The following is a 15,280-nucleotide window of genomic DNA, read 5'->3' as shown; positions in this document are numbered from 1 at the left end:
AACTGTGTTCCAAAGGGTTTTTTTTTTAATAATTTTTATTGTGCTTTAAGTGAAAGTTTACAAATCAAGTCAGTCTCTCACACAAAAACCCATACACAACTTGCTACATACTCCCAATTACGTCCCCCCCCTCCATGAGACAGCCTGCTCCCTCCTTCCACTCTCTCTTTTCATGACAATTTTGCCAGCTTCTAAGCCCCTCTACCCTTGCATCTCCCCTCCAGGCAGGAGATGCCAACGCTGTCTCAAGTGTCCACCCGAACCGAGTAGTGCATGCCTCACCAGCATCCCTCTCCTACCCATTGTCCAGTCCAATCCATGTCTGACAAGCTGGCTTCAGGAATGGTTCCTGTAGTGGGCCAGCAGGAGGACTGGAAGCCATGATCACCGGAGTCTTTTCAGTCTCAGTTAGACCATTAAGTCTGGTCTCTTTATGAGAATTTGGAGTCTGCATCCCACTGTTCTCCTGCTCCCTCAGGGTTCTCTGTTGTGTTCCCTGTCAGGGCAGTTATCGGTTGTGGCTGGGCACCATCTCGTTCTTCTGGTCTCAGGATGATGTAGTCTCTGGTTCATGTAGTCCTTTCTGTCTCTTGGGCTCGTTATTATCTTGTGTTTTTGGTGTTCTTCATTCTCCTTTGATGCAGGTGGGTTGAGACTCATTGATTCATCTTAGATGGCTGCTTGCTAGAGTTTAAGTACCCAGGTGCCACTCTTCAAAGTGGGATGCAGAATGTTTTCTTAATAGATTTTATTATGCCAGTTCACTTAGATGTCCCCTGAAACCATGGTCCCCAAACCCCGGCCCCTGCTTCGCTGACCTTCAAAGCATTCCGTTTATTAAGAAAACTTTGCTTTAGTTTAGTCCAGTGGTGCTGACCTCCACTGTGTTGAGTGTTTTCCTTCCCTTCACCCAAAGTAGTTCTTGCCTACTATCTATTTAGTAAATAACCCTCTCCTCTCCTCCCTCCCTCCCCTCAATCATAACCGCAAAAGAGTGTGTTCTCAGTTTAAACTATTTCTCAAGATCTTATAATAGTGGTCTTATACAATATTTGTCCTTTTGCAACTAACTAATTTCACTCAGCATAATGCCTTCCAGGTTTCTCCATGTTATGAAATGTTTCACAGATTCATCACTGTTTTTTATTGATGTGTAGTATTCCATTGTGTGAATATACCATAATTTATTTATCCATCCATTGATGGGCACTTTGGTTGGTTCCATCTTTTTGCTATTGTAAACAGTGCTGCAATAAACATGGGTGTGCATATATCTGTTTGTGTAAAGGCCCTTGTTTCTCTAGGATATATTCCGAGGAGTGGGATTGCTAGGTCATGTGGTAGTTCTATTTCTAGCTTTTTAAGGAAGCACCAAATCAATTTCCAAAGTGGTTGTACCACTTTACATTCCCACCAGCACTGTGTAAGTGTTCCAATCTCTCCACAACCTCTCCAACATCTATTATTTTGTGTTTTTTGGATTAGTGCCAGCCTTGTTGGAATGAGATTGAATCTCATTGTAGTTTTGATTTGCATTTCTATAATGGCTAATAATCGTGAGCATTTCCTCATGTATCTGTTAGCGACCTGAATGTCTTCTTTAGTGCAGTGCCTGTTCATATCCTTTGCCCATTTTTTAATTGGGTTGTGTGTGTTTTTGTGGTTGACTTGTAGCAGAGTCATGTGGATTTTACAGATCAGGTGCTGGTCAGAGATGTCATAGCTGAACATTTTTTCCCAGTCTGTAGGTGGCCTTTTTACTATTTTGGTGAAGTCTTTAGATGAGCATAGGAGTTTGATTTTTAGGAGCTCCCAGTTATCTGGTTTGTCTTCAGCATTTTTAGTAATGTTTTGTATTCTGTTTATGCCACATATTAGGGCTCCTAACCTTGTCCCTATTTTTTCTTCCATGATCTTTATCATTTTAGATTTTATGCTTAAGTCTTTGATCCCATTTTGAGCTAGTTTTTGTGCATGGTGTGAGGTATGGGCCCTGTTTCATCTTTTTGCAGATGGATATCCAGTTATGCCAGCACCATTTGTTAAAAAGACTATCTTGAGTCAGGGCCAAGATGGCTGACTAGGTAGAAGCTACCACGGATCCCTCTTGCAACAAAGACTCAGAAAATAAAGTGAATTGATCACATACATGAGAATCTACGAACCCTGACCATCAAACAGAGAACTGAAGACTTGACCTGAGTAACAGGGGAGTGAAAAGCTGTGCCCTGAAGCAGCGACCACTTCTGGATCCGGCGTCCCACACCACAACCTTGAGCCCTCACAGTTCCCTGGTGCCAGAGAGGTGGGGCTGATTGTGGCTTACTGAGATGGGGCGCGCACGGGACACAGCCCTAACCCCTAACCCCCTGGAGTAACCTCGGTAGAGACTCAGTCAGTGCAAGCGACTGCACACTGACGTGGCTGACAAGAGAACGAGCAACCACGGGGAAGCAGTGATGGTTTTCAGAGCCTGGAGCCAGCATCCCAGTCAGAATGCCTTGGCGCCGGGCTTTGGACTAAGTGCAGAGGAGCTGAACAGGCTTCCTGAGACGGCACAAGCACGGGATGCAGCCCTAGCCACTAACTCCCTGACGTAACCTCGGGGGAAACCCAGCCAGCACACACAGGCTGCGCAACAATGTGGCTGACAGGAGGAGAAATCACTGGGAAGCAGCTACTTGTTTTGTATCCTGGAGCGCAGCGTCCCAGCCAGAAACCCTTGGGGCGGGGCTTTGGACTAGGAGCGGAGGAGCTGATCACGGCTTCCTGAGAGGGCGCAAGCACGGGACGCAGGCCTGACCCTCAGGGGCAATCTTGACCCAGCCAGCACACACAGATTACAGGCCCACCTGGAATCTCAGATAAAACAGTCATCACCAAGCAAGATAAGTAACTTTATCTATACTGCCGAGCCTCTGCTCTCTCCTGTCTATCTCATCCCTCCCCTCCCTGCCCCAGCCAGCTTCATTAACCTTGGAATTTCCTGGGCTAGGGAGTGAAGTGCTCTGCTGTTTTTTTTTTTTTTTTTCCTAACCCGTTCTCTTGGCCAGAGAGAAGCAGCAGCTTACAGCCCAGGGTGAAAAAATCCTTCCCTGAGTACCCTAAACTGGAATAAAATACAGAACAAGCTCCAGCAAAGCATATGAGATCCACAGTCTTTGGCTTTCATCCCTACAGGGAACAAGGTGGCTATTATAATGCAAAGGCAATTCTGATAGAGATCCGACTGTATTTTAGCAGAGCAGTGGAAAGACAAGTTTTGCAGGTCTGATACATCTCTACCTATTAAACAGAGCCCTTGCTGATACACACCAGGGAACTGAGGGCTGAAGCTCCACCCACACCACCTAGCCACCTGCTAAAGGGGACGGCGGATAGTGATGCCTACCAATCTTTAGAGGTACAAGCATTGGGTGCCTAAGGTACAGCTGCAGAGCCCGCCCACCAAAGTGCTCTAGGAATAGAGACACACCTACCTCACTGGCACATGGGGGCAGGCAGTCAGCATCCTGCCCTCCTTGGAGTGTGAACCCCTGCCGCTACTAGAATCTGGTGCACACAGCTATCACCACTACTCCTCTAAGTTAATAGGTGACAGTCTACACCACACACTTGGTGACCCAAAATCAGAACACCTAACCTGATTCTATTCAAGAATAGTGAAAGGACTTTTAGGCTTATATATCTGGTAACACCTCAAACCAGCTGGTAATAGGACATAAGTGATTCAAAGGCTACAAATATCAAGACAGTGCAAGCTAGGAGCCCATCTGGGTATATGGAAACAAAACAAAACAAGAAGATAAGACTGAGTGAGCAAATACAACATAAATAATTACAATATCATATAGATAGCTCAGAGACAGCAGTCAATATAAAATCACATAAAGAAGCAGACCATGGTTGCTTCTACAAATCCCCAAATTAAAGAATAAAAATCTTTCCCAAATGAAGATACTCTCCTGGGATTGCCAGAGGCAGAATATAAAAAACTAATATACAAAATGCTTCAAGACATCAGGGATAACCTCAGAAATGAAATAAGGCAATGTACAGAAAAAGCCAAGGAACACACTGATAAAGCAGTTGAAGAAAATAAAAAAGATTATTCAAAAACATAGTGGAAAAATTAATAAGCTGCAAGAATCCATAGAGAGAGAGCATTCAGAAATCAAAAAAATTAACAGTAAAATTACAGAATTAGACAACTCAATAGGAAGTCAGAGGAGCGGAATCTAGGAAATGGAATGCAGAGTGGGGGAGATGGAGGATAAGGCAATTGACACCAGTTGAAGAAAAATCAGATAAAAGAATTTTAAAAAAATGATGAAGCCCTAAGAATCATGTGGGACTCTATCAGGAGAATAACTTGCATGTTATTGGAGTTCCAGAACAGGGAGGGATAACAGAAAATACAGAGAGAATAGTTGAAGATCTGTTGGCAGGAAAATTCCCTGGCATCATGAAAGATGAAAGGATATCTCTCCAAGATGCTCATCAAACCCCATACAAGACTGCTTCAAAAAGAAAATCACCAAGGCATATTATCACACTTCCCAAACCAAAGATAAAAAGAAAATTTTAAAAGCAGCCAGGGATTAAAGTCACCTACAAAGGAGAATCAATATCAATAAATTCAGACTACTCAGCAGAAACCATGCAGGCAAGAAGGCAATGAGATGACATATACAGAACACTGAAGAAGAAAAACTACCAGCCAAGAATCATATATCCAGCGAAACTCTCTCTCAAATATGAAGGTGAAATTAAAACATTTACAGATAAACACAAGCTTAGAGAATTTGCAAAAACCAAACCAAAGCTAGAAGAATTACTAAAGGAAATTCTTTAGTCAGAAAATCAATAATATCAGATACCAACACAACACAAGGTCACAGAACAGAACATTCTGATATCAACTCAAACAGGGAAAAAACAAAATGAGATTAATTTAAAAAGAAAAAAATGCTCAAAACAGGGAATCTTGAAGTCAATATGTAAAAGATAACAATAATCAAAAAAGAGGGACTAAATACAGAAGGCATAGATCTTCCATATGGAGAGGAAAACAAGGTGATATAGTATGATACAAGTTAGGTTTTTACTTAGAAAAATAGGGGTAAATATTAAGGTAACCACAAAGAGGTCTAACAATTCCATATTTCGAAATAAAAACCAAGAAAAACAATGACTCAGCAAAAAAAAAATTCAACTACTATGAAATTGAGGAACACACAATTTACAAATAAAAATTTCTCAGCACAAAAAAGTAAGTGGAAAAATGAAATTGTAAACAACACACACAAAAAGGTATCAAAATGACAGCACTAAACTCATACTTATCAATAATTACGCTGAATGTAAATGGACTAAATGAACCAATAAAGAGATAGAGTTGCAGACTGGATTAAAAAACATGATTTGTCTATATGCTGCCTACAAGAGACACACTTTAGACTTAGAGACACAAACAAACTAAAACTCAAAGGATGCAAAAAATATATCAAGCAAACAACAATAAAAAAAGAGCAGGAGTAGCAATATTAATTTCTGACAAAACAGACTTTAAAGTTAAATCCACCACAAAGGATAAAGAAGGACATTACATAATGATTAAAGGACAATTTACCAGGACGATATAACCATATTAAATATTTATGCACCCAATGACAGGGCCACAACATACATAAAACAAACTTTAACAATTGAAAAGTGAGATAGACACCTCCACAATTATAGTAGGAGACCTCAACACACCATTTTTGGAGAAGGATAAGACTTCCAGTAAGAAGCTCAATAGAGACACGGAAGCTCAAATTGCCACAATCAACCAACTTGACCTCATTGACTTATACAGAACACTCCACCCAACAGCTGCAAAGTATACTTTTTTTTCTAGTGCACACAGAGCATTCTCCAGAATAGGTCACATATTACATCATAAAACAAACCTTCACAGAATCCAAAACATCGAAATATTACAAAGCATCTTCTGACACCATAAGGCCATAAAAGTAGAAATCAATAACAGAGAAATCAGGGAAAAGAAATCAAATACTAGGAAACTGAACAACACCCTGCTCAAAAAAGACTGGGTTATACAAGACATTAAAGCCATAAAGAAATTCATAGAATGCAACGAGAATGAAAACACTTCCCTTCAAACCCTCTGGGAAACAGCAAAAGCAGTGCTCAGAGGTCAATTTATATCGATAAATGCACACATACATAAAGAATAAAGAGCCAAAATCAGAGAACTGTCCCTACAGCTTGAACAAATAGAAAGCAAGCAACAAAAGAATCCATCAGGCGCCAGAAGAAAACAAATAATAAAAATTAGAGCAGAATTAAATGAATTAGAGAACAGAAAAACAATTAAAAGAATTAACAAAGCCAAAAGCTGGTTCTTTGAAAAAATTAACAAAATTGATAAACATTTGGCCAGATTGACCAAAGAAATAGAGGAAAGGAAACAAATAACACAAACAGGAAATGAGACGGGCCATATCACAAAAGACCCAATTGAAATTAAAAGAATCATATCAGATTACTATGAAAAATTGTACTCTAACAAATTTGAAAACCTAGAAGAAATGGATGAATTCCTAGAAACACACTACCTACCTAAACACAATCAGAAGCAGAACAAGTAAATAGAACCATAACAAAAAAAGAGATTGAAAAGGTAATCAAAAAACTCCCAACAAAAAAAGCCCTGGCCTGGATGGCTCCATTACAGAGTTCTAACAAACTTTCAGAGAAGAGTTAACACCACTACTACTAAAGGTATTACAAAGCATAGAAAAGGACGGAATACGACCTAACTCATTCTATGAAGCCAGCATAACCCTGATACCAAAACCAGGTAAAAAAAAAAAAAAAAAGACACCACACACACAAAAAAATTACAGACCTATACCCCTCATGAACATAGATGCAAAAATCCTCAACAAAATTCTGGCCAATAGAATTCAAAAACATATAAAAAAAAATCCACCATGACCAAGTGGGATTTATACCAGGTATACAATGTTGGTTCAATATTAGAAAAACAATTAATATACTCCACCATATAAATAAAACAAAAGACAAAAACCACATGATCTTATCAACTGATGCAGAAAAGGCATTTGACAAAGTTCAACACCCATTCATGGTAAAAACTTTCAGCAAAATAGGAATAGAAGGAAAATTTCTGAATATAATAAAGGGCATTTATACAAAGCCAACAGCCAAAATCGTCCTAAATGGAGAGAGCCTGAAAACACTTCCCTTGAGAGTGAGAACCAGATAAGGATGCCCTTTATCACCTGTCTTATTCAACATTGTGCTAGAGGTCCTAGCCAGAGCAATTAGGCTAGACAAACAAATAAAGGGCGTCCAGATTGGCAAGGAAGAAGTAAAATTATCTCTGTTTGCAGACGACATGATCTTATACACAGAAAAACCTAAGGAATCCTCAAGAAAACTACTGAAACTCATAGAAGAGTTCAGCAGAGTTTCCGGTTACAAGGTAAACATACAAAAATCACTTGGATTCGTTGACATCAACAAAAAGAACATTGAAGAGGATATCATCAAATCGATACCATTCACAGTAGCCCCCAAGAAGATAAAATACTTAGGAATAAATCTTACCAAAGATGTAAAAGACCTATACAAAGAAAACTACAAAGTGCTACTGAAAGAAACTAAAAGGGACCTACATAAGTGGAAAAACATACCTTGCTCATGGATAGGAAGACTTAACACAGTAAAAATGTCTGTTCTTCCAAAAGCCATCTATATATACAATGCACTTCTGACCCAAATTCCAATGACATTTTTTAATGTGTTGGAGAAACAAATCACCAACTTCATATGGAAGGGAAAGAAGCCCCGGATAAGTAAAGCATTACTGAAAAAGAACAAAGTGGGAGGCCTCACTCTACCTGATTTCAGAACATATTATACTGCCACAGTAGTCAAAACAGCCTGGTACTGGTACAACATACACGTAGACCAATGGAACAGAATTGAGAATCCAGATATAAACCTATCCCCATATGACCAGCTGATATTTGACAAAGTCCCAGTGTCAGTTAATTGGGGAAAAGATAGTCTTTTTAACAAATGGTTCTGGCATAACTGGATATCCATCTTCAAAAAAATGAAACAGGACCCATGCATCACACCATGCACAAAAACTAACTCCAAATGGATCAAAGACCAAAACATAAAGACTAAAACGATAAAGATCATAGAACAACACATAGGGAAAATCTTAGGAGCCCTAACACAAGGCATAAACAATACAAAAGATTACTAAAAATGCTGAAGAAAAACCAGATGACTGGGAGCTCCTAAAAATCAAACACCTAGCTCATCTAAAGACTTCTCCCAGAGAGTAAAAAGACCATCTACAGACTGGGAAAAAATGTTCAGCTATGACATCTCTGACCAGCACCTGATCTCTATAATCTATATGATTCTGTTAAAACTCAACCACAAAAAGAGAAACAACCCAATTAAAAATTGGGCAAAGGATGTGAACACCCACTTCACTAAAGAAGATATTCAAGCAGCTAACAGATACATGAGGAAATGCTCTCAATCATTAGCCATTAGAGAAATGCAAATTAAAACTACGATGAGATTCCATCTCACTCCAACAAGGATGGCATTAATCTGAAAAACACATAATAATAAATGTTGGACAGGCTGTGGAGAGATTGGAACACTTATACACTGCTGGTGGGAATGTCAAATGGTACAACCACTTTGGAAATCAATCTGGCATTTCCTTAAAAAGCTAGAAATAGAACTACCATACTACCCAGCAATCCCACTCCTCAGAATATATCCTAGAGAAATAAAAGCCTTTACACGAACAGATATATGCACACTCATGTTTATTGCAGCATTGTTTACAATAGCAAAAAGATGGAAGCAACCAAGGTGTCCATCAATGGACGAATGGATAAATAAATTATGGTATATTCACACAATGCAATACTATGCATCGATAAAGAACAATAATGAATCTGTGAAACATTTCATAACATGGAGAAACCTGGAAGGCATTATACTGAGTGAAATTAGTCAGATGCAAAAGGACAAATATTGTATAAGACCACTATTATAAGATCTTGAGAAATAGTTTAAAGTGAGAACACATTCTTTTGCAGTTACGAGAAGGGGGAGAGAGGGAGGGTAGGAGAGGGTTATTTACTGATTAAATAGTAGATAAGAACTATTTTAGGTGAAAGGAATGACGACACTCAATACAGGGGAGGTCAGCACAACTGGACTGGACCAAAAGCGAAGAAGTTTCCTGAATAAAATGAATACTTTGAAGGTCAGCGGAGGAAGGGGGCGGTCTGGTGACTATGGCTTCAGGGGACATCTAAGTCCATTGGCAAAATAAATTTTATGAAGAAAACATTCTGCATCCCACTTTGAAGTGTGGCGTCTGGGGTCTTAAATGCTACAAGCGGCCATCTAAGATGCATCAATTGGTCTCAACCCACCTGGATCAAAGGCGAATGAAGAACACCGAGGTCACAAGGTAATTAGAGCGCAAGAGACAGAAAGGGCCATATGAACTAGAGACGACATCATCCTGAGACCAGAAGAACTACATGGTGCCTGGCCACAACCGTTGACTGCCCTGACGGGGAGCACAACAGAAAACCCTGAGGGAGCAGGAGAACAGTGAGATGCAGGCCCCAAATTTCTCATTAAAAGACCAGACTTAATGGTCTGACTGAGACTAGAAGAATCCCAATGGTCATGGTCCGCAAACCTTCTGTGGCCCCAGGACGGGAACCATTTCTGAAGCCAACTCAGCAGACATGGATTGGACTGGACAATGGGTTAGAGAGAGATGCTGGTGAGGAGTGAGCTTCTTGGATCAGGTGGACACTTGAGAGTATGTTGGCATCTCCTGTCTGGAGGTGAGATGGGAGGGTAGACAAAAAAAAAAATCCATTGCCGTCCAGTCATTTAGAAATTGGCAAAACGGTCAAGAAAAGAGAGACTGGAAGGAGGGAGCAGGCTGACTCATTAGAGGGAGAGTAAGTGGGAGTATGTAGTAAGGTGTATATAAGTTTATATGTGAGAGACTGACTTGATTTGTAAACTTTCACTTAAAGCACAATAAAAATTATTAAAAAAAAAAGACTTTCTTTTCCCCAATTAACTGACACTGGGCCTTTGTCAAATATCAGCTGGTCATATGTGGATGGATTTATATCTGGGCTCTCAATTCTGTTCCATTGGTATACGTGTATGTTGTTGTACCAGTACCAGGATGTTTTGACTACTGTGGCGGTATAATAGGTTCTAAAATCAGGTAGAGTGAGGCCTCCCACTTTGTTCTTTTTCAGTAACGCTTTACTTATCCAGGGCTTCTTTCCCTTCCATATGAAGTTGGTGATTTGTTTCTCCATCACATTAAAAAATGTCATTGGAATTTTGGTGGAATAGACATTTTTACTATGTTAAGTCTTCCTATCTATGAGCAACGTATGGTTTTCCACTTATGTAGGTCCTTTTGGTTTCTTGCAGTAGTACGTTGTAGTTTTCTTTGTATAGGTCTTTTACATCTTTGATAAGATTTATTCCTAAGTATTTTATCTTTTTGGGGCTACTGTGAATGGTATCGATTTGGTGATTTCCTCTTCAATGTTCTTTTTGTTGATGTAGAGGAATCCAACTGATTTTTCCATGTTTATCTTGTAACCTGAAACTCTGCTGAACTCTTCAATTAGTTTCAGTAGTTTTTTGAGGATCCCTTAGGGTTTTCTGTGTATAAGATCATGTCATCTGCAAATAGAGATAATTTTACTTCTTCCTTGCCAATCTGGATGCCCTTTGTTTGTCTAGCCTAATTACTCTGGCTAGGACCTCCAGCACAATGTTGAATAAGACAGGTGATAAAGGGCATCCTTGTCTGGTTCCCGTTCTCAAGGGAAATGCTTTCAGGCTCTCTCCATTTAGGACGATGTTGGCTGTTGGCTTTGTATAAATGCCCTTTATTATGTTGAGAAATTTTCCTTCTATTCCTATTTTGCTGAGAGTTTTTATCATGAGTGGGTGTTGGACTTTGTCAAATGCCTTTTCTAGATCAATTGATTAAATCATGTGGTTCTTGTCTTTTGTTTTATTTATGTGGTGGACTACATTAATTGTTTTTCTAATGTTGAACCATTCTTGCACACCTGGTATAAATCCCACTTGGTCATGTTAGATTTTTTTTTGATATGTTTTTGAATTCTGTTGGCCAGAATTTTGTTGAGGATTTTGCATCTATGTTCCTGAGGGATATAGGTCTGTAATTTTCTTTTTTTGTGTGTGTTGTCTTTAGCTGGTTTTGGTATCAGGGTTATGCTGGCTTCATAGAATGCGTTAGGTAGTATTCCATCCTTTTCTATGCTTTGAAATACCTTTAGTAGTAGTGTTGTTAACTCTTCTCTGTAATTTTGGTAGAACTCTGCAGTGAAGCCATCCGGGCCAGGGCTTTTTTTTGTAGGGAGTATTTTGATTACCTTTTCAATCTCTTTTTTTTATTGTTGTTATGGTTCTGTTTACTTGTTCTACTTCTGTTTGTGTTAGTCGAGGTAGGTAATGTGTTTCTAGAAATTCATCCATTTCTTCTAGGTTTTCAAATTTGTTAGAATACAATTTTTCTTAGTAATCTGATATGATTCTTTTAATTTCAGTTGGGTCTGTTGTGATATGGCCAATTTCATTTCTTGTTCAGGTTATTTGTTTTTTTTCTTGTATTTCTTTAGTTAGCCTGGCCAATGGTTTTTCAATTTTGTTTATGTTTTCAAAGAATCAGCTTTTGGCCTTGTTAACTCTTTCAATTGTTTTTCTGTTCTCTAATTCATTTAATCCTGCTCTAATTTTTATTATTTGCTTTCTTCTGGTGCCTGACTTTTTTTTGTTGTTGTTGTTGCTGCTCTCTTTCTATTTGTTCAAGTTGTAGGGGTAGTTCTTTGATTTTGGCTCTTTCTTCTTTATGTATGTTTGCATTTATTGATATAAATTGACCTCTGAGCACTGCTTTAACTGTGTCCCAAAGTTTTTGATAGGAAGTGTTCCCAGTCTAGTTGCATTCTATGAATTTCTTTATGCCCTCTTTAGTATCTTCCATAACCCAGTCTTTTTTGAGCAGGGTATTGTTCAGTTTCCAAACATTTGGTTTCTTTTCCCTGGTTTTTCTGTTATTGATTTCTACTTTTATGGCCTTATGGTCTGAGAAGATGCTTTGTAATATTTCGATGTTTTGGATTCTGCAAAGGCTTGTTTTATGACCTAACATGTGATCTATTCTAGAGAATGTTCCATGTGTACTGGAAAAGAAAGTATACTTTGTAGCTGTTGGGTAGAGTGTTCTGTATAAGCCTATGAGGTCAAGTTGGTTGATTGTAGCAATTAGATTTTCTGTGTCTCTACTGAGTTTCTTACTGGATGTCCTATCCTTCACTGAAAGTAGTGCATTGAAGTCTCCTGCTATAATTGTGGAGGGGGTCTATCTCACTTTTCAATTCTGTTAAAGTTTGTTTTATGAAACTTGCAGCCCTGTCATTGGATGCATAAATATTTAATATGGTTATATCTTCCTGGTCAATTGTCCCTTTAATCATTATGTAGTGTCATTCTTTATCCATTGTGGTGGATTTAACTTTAAAGTCTATTTTGTCAGAAATTAATATTGCAACTCCTGCTCTTTTTTGATTGTTGTTGGCTTGATATATTTTTTGCATCCTTTGAGTTTTAGTTTATTTGTGTCTCTAAGTCTAAGGTGTGTCTCTTGTAGGCAGCATATAGACGGATCATGTTTTTTTATCCAGTCTGCAACTCTCTGTCTGTTTATTGGTGCATTTCGTCCATTTACATTCAGCGTAATTATAGGTAAGTATGAGTTTCATGCTGTCATTTCAATACCTTTTTGTGTGTGTGTTTGACAGTTTCATTTTTCCACTTACTTTTTTCTGCTGAGAAGTTTTTCTTTGTAGAATGTGTGTTCCTCCTTTTCATAGTAGTTGAATTTATTTTTGCTGAGTCGGTATGCTTATCTTGGTTTTTATTTTGAATTATGAAATTGTTAGACCTCTTTGTGGTTACCTTAATATTTACCCCTATTTGACAAAGTAAATACCTAACTTGTATTGCCCTGTATCGCCTTGTTTTCCTCTCCATATATAAGATCTATGCATCCTCTATTTAGTCCCTCTTTTTTGACTATTGTAATCTTTTACATAATGACATCAATGATTCCCTGTTTTGAGCAAATTTTTTAAAAATTAATTTTATTTTGGTGATTTCCCTATTTGAGTTGATATCAGGATCTTTTGTTCTGTGACCTTGTGTTGTGTTGGTATCTGGTACTATTGATTTTCTGACCAAAGAATTTCCATTAGTAATTCTTGCAGTTTTGGTTTGGTTTTTGCAAATTCTCTAAGCTTGTGTTTATCTGTAAATGTCTTAATTTCACCTTCATATTTGAGAGAGAGGTTTGCTGGATATATGATTCTTGGCTGGCAGTTTTTCTTCTTCAGTGTTGTATATATGTCATTCCATTGACTTCTTGCCTGCATGGTTTCTACCGAGTAGTCCGAACTTATTCTTATTGATTCTTCTTTGTAGGTGACTTTTTGTTTATCCTTGGCTACTTTTAAAATTTTCTCTTTATCTTTGGTTTTGACAAATGTGATGATAATATGTCTTGGTGATTTTCTTTTAAGATCTATCTTGTGTGGTTTTTGATGAGCATCTTGGATAGATATCTTCTCATCTTTTACCATGCCAGGGGAGTTTTCTGCCAACAGATATTCAACTATTCTCTCTGTATTTTCTGTTATCCCTCCCTGCTCTGGAACTCCAATAACACGCAAGTTATTCTTCTTGATGGAGTCCCACATGATTCTTAGGGTTTCTTCATTTTTTTTAAATTCTTTTATCTGATTTTTCTTCAACTATATTGTTTTTTTTTATATTGGTGTCAATTGCCTTATCCTCCAGCCCCCCCCACTCTGCATTCCAATTCCTCTATTCTGTTCTCTGACTTCCTATTGAGTTGTCTAGTTTGTAATTTTATTGTTAATCTTTTTGATTTCTGAATGCTCTCTCTCTATGGATTCTTGCAGCTTATTAATTTTTCCACTATGTTCTTGAATAATCTTTCTGATTTCTTCAACTGCTTTATCAGTGTTTTCCTTGGCTTTTTCTGTAGATTGCCTTATTTCATTCCTGAGGTCATCCCTGATGTCTTGAAGCATTCTGTATATTAGTTTTTTATATTCTACATCTGGTAATTCCAGGAATGTATCTACATCTGGGAATGGTTTTGATTCTTTGATTTGGGGGTTTGTAGAAGCAATCATGATCTGCTTCTTTATGTGATTTGATATCGACTGCTGTCTGCAAACCATCTATAAGATATTGTAATATTATCTTTTGTATTTGCTCACTGAGTCTTATCTTCTTGCTTTGTTTTGTTATGATACACCCAGATGGGCTACTAGATTGTGCTATCTTGATTGCTGTAGCTTTTGAATCACTTATGTCCTGTTACCAGCTGGTCTGAGCTGTTACCACGTATATAAGCCTGTGAGTCCATTCACTATTCTTGAATAGAATCAGCTCAGGTGTCCTAGTCCTCAGGGTCTCCTAGTGTGTTGTATAAGCTCTCACCTACTAACTTAGAGGAGTAGTGGTGATGGTTGTATGCACCAGTTTCTAGTAGCAGCAGGGGATCACACTCCAAGGAGGGCAGGATGCTGACAGCCTTCCCCCCAGTGTTAGTGAGGTAGGAGTGGCTCTATTCTCTAGAACGCTCTGGTGGGTGGACTCTGAAGCTCTACCTTAGGCACCCAATGCTTGTACCACTATAAATTGGTAGGCATCACTATCTGCAGTCCCCTTTTAGCAGGTGGCTTTAGGTGGTGTGGGTGGAGCTTCAACCCTCAGTTCCCTGGTGTGTATCAGTGAGGGCTCTGTTTAATAGGTAGAGAGGTATCTGACCTCAAAAATTTGCCTTTCCACTGCTCAGCAAAAACACTTACAGTCAGATCTCTATCAGAATTGCCTTTCCATTATAATAGCCACCTGGTTACATGTAGGAATGAAAGCCAAAGACTGTGGGTCTCTTATGCCTGGATGGAGCTGGTTCTGTTTTGTTATTCCAGTTTAGGAAAGTCAGGGAAGTATTTTTCCTTTGATTGTTAAATGCTGCTTTTCTCAGGCAGGGAGAATTGGTTAGAAAAGAAAGAAGAAAAAAAAAAGGAAT

This window comes from Loxodonta africana, chromosome X (assembly GCF_030014295.1).
Source record: "Loxodonta africana isolate mLoxAfr1 chromosome X, mLoxAfr1.hap2, whole genome shotgun sequence".
NCBI classification, from domain to species: domain Eukaryota; kingdom Metazoa; phylum Chordata; class Mammalia; order Proboscidea; family Elephantidae; genus Loxodonta; species Loxodonta africana.
Note: the sequence above shows the minus strand (reverse complement) of the source record.